Source organism: Vigna radiata, chromosome 8 (genome assembly GCF_000741045.1).
Source record: "Vigna radiata var. radiata cultivar VC1973A chromosome 8, Vradiata_ver6, whole genome shotgun sequence".
NCBI lineage: Eukaryota > Viridiplantae > Streptophyta > Magnoliopsida > Fabales > Fabaceae > Vigna > Vigna radiata.
Genome location: NC_028358.1, coordinates 39595901 through 39603516, shown reverse-complemented (window position 1 = coordinate 39603516; position 7616 = coordinate 39595901).

Here is a 7616-nt window from a genome sequence, read left to right as displayed (position 1 = left end):
GTGAAATTAGGTTTGGCCGCCCCCTTCTGTCAAAAGAATGCATCTAAACTCGCAATAGGGCTATTTATAGGTGAGGAGCGCAACAGAAAACAGGCCCAAGCCCAGCAGACAACCGCCCGGCGGAACAAGTGTGGTGCCCGGCGGTTACCCACAAATCGCACTACGCCCGGCGGTAGGGGTCTACCGCCCGGCGGTTTCCCTCAAATCGCAAATCCGCCCAACGCCAACGCCAGGTGCCTACTCCTCGCCCTGGACCGCCCGGCGGTGGAATTTACCGGCGGGCGGTGCGTCGAATCTTCAATTCTTCAATTTTCTTCTCTTTTCTTGAGTCTACGACCTGTATCTTCAACTCCATTCTTCACTTTCTCAAAATAGCTACAAAACAATGCAAAACAAGCATAATCTCGCTAAAAACAGCTTTTGACTCTCTACAAACTCATTTATTGAGTTTTGCTTGATTCTAAGCTCATTCTAAGTAGTAAAGGGTGTAATTTGGTCTAAAATGACATATGAAAATAACTGTTTTTCAACCTTCATCTGAAAAATATAAATAGAACAGAACACGATTTGTTCTGAGACTTTTGTGATCTAACATTTTCATTGTCCTATTCCAGAGAAAGTTCTCAGTTTAGAAAGCTCCAAGAATTCTCCAAGAAGACGGTGGTGATCTTTCTTGAGAGAAATTCAGATTGAGGAGTCTTTTGCGAACACTGATTGATCAACATCTGCACAAAGAAGGTGCTTCTAGTTTGATCTTGAAGGCTTGGCATCCTTTGAAGACTGTTGTATTTGACTGAAGGCTTGGCAACCTGTGAAGTCTGCTGTGATAGGCTTGGCAACCTGTGAAGCGTGCTATGATAGGCTTGGCATCCTGTGAAGAGTGTTGGTTACACGTTGAGGATTGTTCAACGTGGTTTCAGATTGTAGAAGAAGGGATTCTTGCTTCAATTCTGGTTTTGTGTGTGTAGCTATATTTGGTTTTGGGTTAAAGAGGACATTTATATTTTTGCGTGGTGCTTCTATAAATTCCTTGTTGCAAAAACCGCAACCATTATAGTGCATTTGCTTCCAAGATTGGAAGGACACTGGATGTAGGCATTGTTGACCGAACCAGTATAAAAACCAGTGGTTGATTTTCTCTATCCCTGCACTCTTTATTTCAGTCGAATTTATCTGTTTAGCAGTCAACTACTTTTTTCCACTACACTGAAATTTTCATTACTTACATTTCAAGGAAAGATCAAAAGCTTTAAATTTTCATACCAAGATTGCGAAAAGATCTTGTTTTTGAACTAACACCAATTCACCCCCCCCCCTCTTGGTGTAAAACGAAGCCAACCTGCTTCCTAACACAAAATTCTCTTCACCCATGAAGCTCCATCCGTTCATGGTTTTTACCAACCCGAGAGTCACAACTGAGTTTCTGTCGAACACATTTGAAGAATTCTAGAACCACTTTTGTGCATTTCTGACATAAACTCCTTGTAATACCAACACCTTGCTTATAAACGTAGCATATGGCAGAAGCAATGATCTTTTAGTGCAACATTCTTCATGTGTTCTTTCACAATTTGTAGTCAGTTTGTGGGTATGCTGCTTTTGATTATGTGAAATAAATAAATGTCTTCAGCAGTCATCCTATCTTTCTTTATTCTACCAGGCAGAATTATCTGGGCCAGAAGATGAGCAACTATCTTTTCTTCCTTATTTAATCCTTCATGCGCAAAGAACCTATCTGTGGAATACATTCCAAGAAACTTTAGTCAATCTTTCTATAGCCTTTTCTTGTTCAACAAGGCATTGGTTTCAGCGGATGGTATATGAGAAGAGGCCCTCTCAGATGGTAGGTTTGTAATAATGTTCTAGATAAAGTTGATAACGGTTGAAATACCGTTATTTTTATACTTAATTTTGATACTAAACACACCCTTTATGACTTAGAAACTAGCTTGAAATCATGTTTTTTCCTTAAGTTAGAGAATAAGAGAGTTGAAGGTGTTATTATTGGTATTATGCTTGGTTTTCCTTGTTGTGGCAGGAATTAACATGAATTGGATGAAAGAAGTTGTAGTAGCAAGGACTTGGACTCAGGAGAAGTAGGAAAAGCGCACAAAAGAAGAACCTCAGCCACGGCTCAGTGCCATTGTACCGCTGAGCGCCAAGATTGATGAGGAATCCTCTGGACAACGCTAAAGCGCCAAAGCTGAGGGGAAAAACAAGTGCCACAACCACCATTGAGCGGCACTTTTACTGTTGAGCGTCGACCTCTTCAGTGAGTTCACTGTCACACACCTGGGCGTCAATGTTGAGCGATATTTCTGAGTGTCGCACCTACCGTTGAGCAGCAAAAATAGCGCTGAGCGTTGTCAGCATAGGCTTGGACCAGTTTCCTGTTATTTTTATGAGCTATTTAAGGATTTTGTTGACCTAGAGGGTCTATCTTTTGGCAGAAGGAGGCGTAGAAACACTCTTTTAACCCCTCAGAGGCGAATTTTGGATGCAAAAGCTCCAATCTACAATTTCTAGGGTTCTATCTTTCATTCTTTTCATTATTTTCATCTAGTTTCACCATGTCTATGGTGAACTAAACCTCCACTATTGTTGGGGAAACGATGTAATCCTTTGAAACTCTCATGTATTGAATTGATTCTTTATAATATATGCTTTACTTCATTAATTGTTAGGGTTTTTCCTCTATACTCTATTCATGCTTTGTTTAACTCATTCAATTGCATGATCATTGATTTTGTCGATAGGGACACATACGGGGAAATCTAGACTTGGGGAAATTCTCTCGGGAGCAATATTACCTAGACATAGGGAAAGGAGGACCGATTACCTTTAAGCTTCTGTGCAAATGTAATGCATAATTAATTGCCAAGGAGACAAGACATTGTAAACTAGTAATTAAGAGTAGGCTCTCTTCACCGAGACATCGGATTTAGGGTAAATTAGAAAGTGGCATTGACATTATTGAAGAAGTCGAATTCGTAAATACATGAGAGTGGACAGGATAAGTCGAAAACCCCAAAAACTATATCATTCCATATTTTTATCAACCATTCACTTGTGTATTCTTTGGTCAATTGATCACAACTTGCATTCATGTTTATTTTCTGTTTTGCATTCTAAACCTAATTTTCGTTCTCAAGTCTTAAATAATGAACAAATCACATGATTGTCTAGGCCAATGAGTCTCTAGGGAAGACGATACTTGGGCTTACCATTTATATTACTTGATGCGATTCAATACACTTGCTAGAGTCTTAACAAGTTTTTGGCGCCGTTGTCGGGGACTCGTGGTTTAACTATTCTATTCGTGTGATTATTGATTAACTTCGACTTGATTTATTTTATTTTATTTTTGTTTTTGTTCTAATGCTAATAGTGTTTTCTAGGGTTTTGTGCCTAATGCTTGTAGGATGCAATTCGGACAAGAATTTAACTATATGGGCACTCAATTCTACCAAGGTAATCTCAACCACTTGAGGGAACCTCACTCAAGCATGGACCAAAGTCAATTTAGGCAAGTTGCCGAAATATTTGAGAGACTACCACAACAACAATGGCAACAACAACTCTCTCTAAGAATGGTTAAGAGGGATGATGCCTTTCAACAATTTATGCAAAAGTCCATCTCCACTCAGAAAAGCACTAAAGCAGGATTCATAAGGATGGAGATGCAGAATGGCCACTTAATTGAGAAGTTGGAAGATTTTGGGGTTAATACTGAAGTTAACCCTAGGGAGGAATTGTAGGGACAGATCGACAAGTGTACCGAGTCACACAAGTAACATAAAGAGTTAAGACCAAGTATTGTATCCCAGAGGACTCTCAGCGCTGAACAGTTGTGTCATAACAAGATTAATTAGGACTTAAAAATAAAAAACGATCATTGGGTTTGGGCAAAAATAATAAAATAAAATTGATCAGTGGCAAATGAGTAGAGAGATGAGCAAAGGTTGATTTATATGAGATGGATATGTTGTTGGGGATAGATTTCACCAAGTTCACTCTCATGTATATAAGAATTCTTCTTTATGCATTAATGTCATGTCTCTCACTAAATTACCTACCCCGATCCCTCGGTGAATAAGTCTGTCCCAAATTACTAGTTCATACAATTCCTAGCATTCGTGGTAATAAGATGTGAAGAACAAGAGATTAAGACGACCAAGACTCATACCCTCATCCTTGAGAAATATAACCCTTAGGATTAATTCAACAAGAACCTGAATTGTAAGGAACCTCCGGGCACTCATACAATTCATAAATCATGCTAATGAATGAGTTAAACAAAAGCAAGCATATAAACAAATGAATTACTCTAACAATTAATGGAAAAGCATATGGAATTTAAGAATCAATTTGACATTAAACCGTTATTTTCATACTTAGATTTGACATTAAAAACACCCTTTATGACTTAGAATTAGCTTGAAATCATGTAATTTGCTTAAGTGAGAGAATAAGAGAGTCAAAGTTGGTTTTCTTGGTTTTATGCTTGGTTTTTCCATGATTTGACAGGATTGAATGAAGGAATTTGAAGAAGATAAGAGTTGAACTTAAGAGAAGGAGGAAAAGTGAAGAAAAGAAGAGTCGCAGCCACCGTCGAGCGGTGAAACCACCGTTGAGCGGTGTACTTCCCAAAGAACTCTTTGCCAGACGCTCAAGCGACATGGCTGAGGGGTGAATCCGAGTATCAACCTCACCGCCGGGCGGTGAAGCCACTGCAGGCGACGGAACCTTCAGGGAATTCTCTGCCAAACACTTAGGCGGCAGCACTAAGGGGTGATGTCAAGTGTCGAACATACCGCTGGGCGGTGAACCCAATACCGGGTAGTGTACTATTGGACCTAGGCTAGTTTCTGCTTCATTTTAATGAGTTATAAATAGAATTGCAGGATGCAGAAGGGGGATCTTTTGGCAGAAAGGACGCACAAACACTCTCTTCACTCCTTGGAGGCAGATTTTGGATGCGGAAGCTCCAATTTATCAATTCTAGGGTTATCTTTTCATACTCTTCATTCTTTAATCTAGTTTCACCATGATTATGGTGAACTAAACCCCTTGGTTGTTGGCGAAAACGATGTAATCCTATTTAAAACTCTCATATATTAAAATTCTTACTTTAATTCATATACTTTCGTTTATCAATTGTTAGAGTTTTTCCTCCATTATATTTGCATGCTTTGTTTAAGACATTATTCAATAGCATAATTTTTTATTCTATCTATATGGACATGTATAGTTAGGTCTAGACATGAGGGAATTCTCATGGTAGCAATATTATCTAGACATAGGGATAGGAGGACCAATTGCCTTAAGCTTCTGTGCGAATTATGTAATGCATGATTAATTGCTAGAGAGACTAGACATAATAAACTAGTAATTCGGAGTAGACTCTATTCATCAAAATATTGTAATTAGGGAAATTTAAAAAGTGGTACTAACATTGATAAAGAAATAAAATTAAGTGAAATGTGTTTGCATATATTTCAGTATTTGGGAAACCGAGATGTAATGTTCGACTTCTTAAAACCATTTTCCACTAGTGATTATTATTAATTTTTGAATTAGAATTTAAAGTAGTCGGTAATATTAATTACTAAAGCTTTCACTACTAAAAAATTAGTATGTAAATGGATCCCTAATTAATTACTAATAATCCAATTTATTACTAATAAGAGAAAATAAATTAAAATAAAAATTATATTATATAATAATATTATAAATGTGTGTAAAAAAATATGTACTATTAATATTTCACACGAATTTAATAATAATAATAATAATAATAAAAATAATAATAATAATAAATAAATGAATAAATAAGTATTATTATTATTATTATTATTATTATTACTATTTTAATAATAAGTGTTACAATATTTAGGCCTCGTTTTATTCGGTAATTACGCTTTTGCACCTCATTGTTTCTTCCTATACTTTTATGAGGTAATGAAAAAGTTAAACTACTCATGCTTTACATTTTTAGATTCTGATAGAAATACATTCCCTGGATTGCGAAATTGAGAATGCATATTCTAACTTGTTAATTTAGAATACATTTTCATAATTTGAATTACATATTCCAAATTTTTTATTTTGTAATCTAAAATGTATTTTGAAGATACATAATTTTAATCTATTAACTTTAGTAAAAATTGAAATTAATTCTTTTTATTTTTATAATTTGGTCCAATTACATTTTTAATTTAAAAAATACGTAGATAGTAGTGCGTTTTGCTGAATTGTATAACGCATTCCATCATACATGATTGAAGATTGACCACGTCATTATAAACATGTCATTTTAAATAAATTTTTGAATAAATTAAATTGATCAAAAGAAATTGAAAGCTTTAATGGCTAGGTGGGCGATGTTGCATGTGGAAGAGAGGTACTGCTTCGGGATACGTGATGTGTCAGAATAAAATAAGAATTGACACGTGAGTACAATGATGTGTCAAAATATTAAAAGCCAACCGCGGAACTCACTTAGAAAATTCAGCAAACTTTTAATATTTTTGGAATTTGAAAACTAAATTAATGCATTTCTAAAATAAGATTAAATAAATTTAAAAAAGAAATTAATTTTAATTTTCATTAAATTTTAAAACACTAAAAATATGTTTAATTGGGTTAAATATGTTTTTAGTCCCTATACTTTGGGGCGATTTTGGTTTTAGTCCCTCTTTCAAACTATAGTACAATTTAGTCCTTCAACTTTAGAAAACTATGGTTTTAGTCCTTTTTACTAAATTTTTTAAACTTTATTTGCTGTTTCAAGCACGTTAAATTATAGCATTTGGATTGCTTACACTATTTGACACATTTTTGCTTCAATGTTAACTGAGAAACGTATTTGAAACAACAAATAAAGTTAAAAAAATTGGTAAAAAGGACTAAAACCAGAGTTTTCTAAAGTTGAAGGACTAAATTGTACTACAGTTTGAAAGAGGGACTAAAACCAAAATCACCCTAAAGTATAGGGACTAAAAACATATTTAACCCTTTAATAATCTATATGCTATTTTATACTAGGGTTAAATATGTTTTTAGTCTTTATACTATCAAAGCGGTTTTGGTTTTAGACTCTCTTTCAAAGTAAGGTACATTTTAGTCCTCCTTCTTAAGGAAACTTTGATTTTAATCCTCCAAAACTAACATCGTTAAAAATGAGCTCACGTGGCTAACGGAAAACTGACACCATTTTTTTTTCTCACCTTTTCTCCCTCTCTCTCCTTCGCCTTTCTTCCACCTTCCACCCAACCTCCTCAACCTATGATTTACAATGCAAGCCACCATGGATCCCCACCCAAGAACCTTCCCCATTCTCTCCTACGTCATGTTTCGTCTCCCTTCCTTCAGCCCAGAACTCCACCTCCGCCTCCGCTTCCGTCTCCTCCGCCTCTGCCTCCACCTTCTACTCTGCCTTCACTTCCCGTTCCAATCACGTCAACATCGAGCAGCCACCTCACTTCTATGCTTCCTCCTCTTCCATCGTGGGTCAAATGCGGTTTTGATAACGGTCTAAAAACCGTTATTTTCATGTTTAAATTTGATAGTAAAACACACCCTTTATGGCTTAGAATGAGCTTTAAATCAAGTAA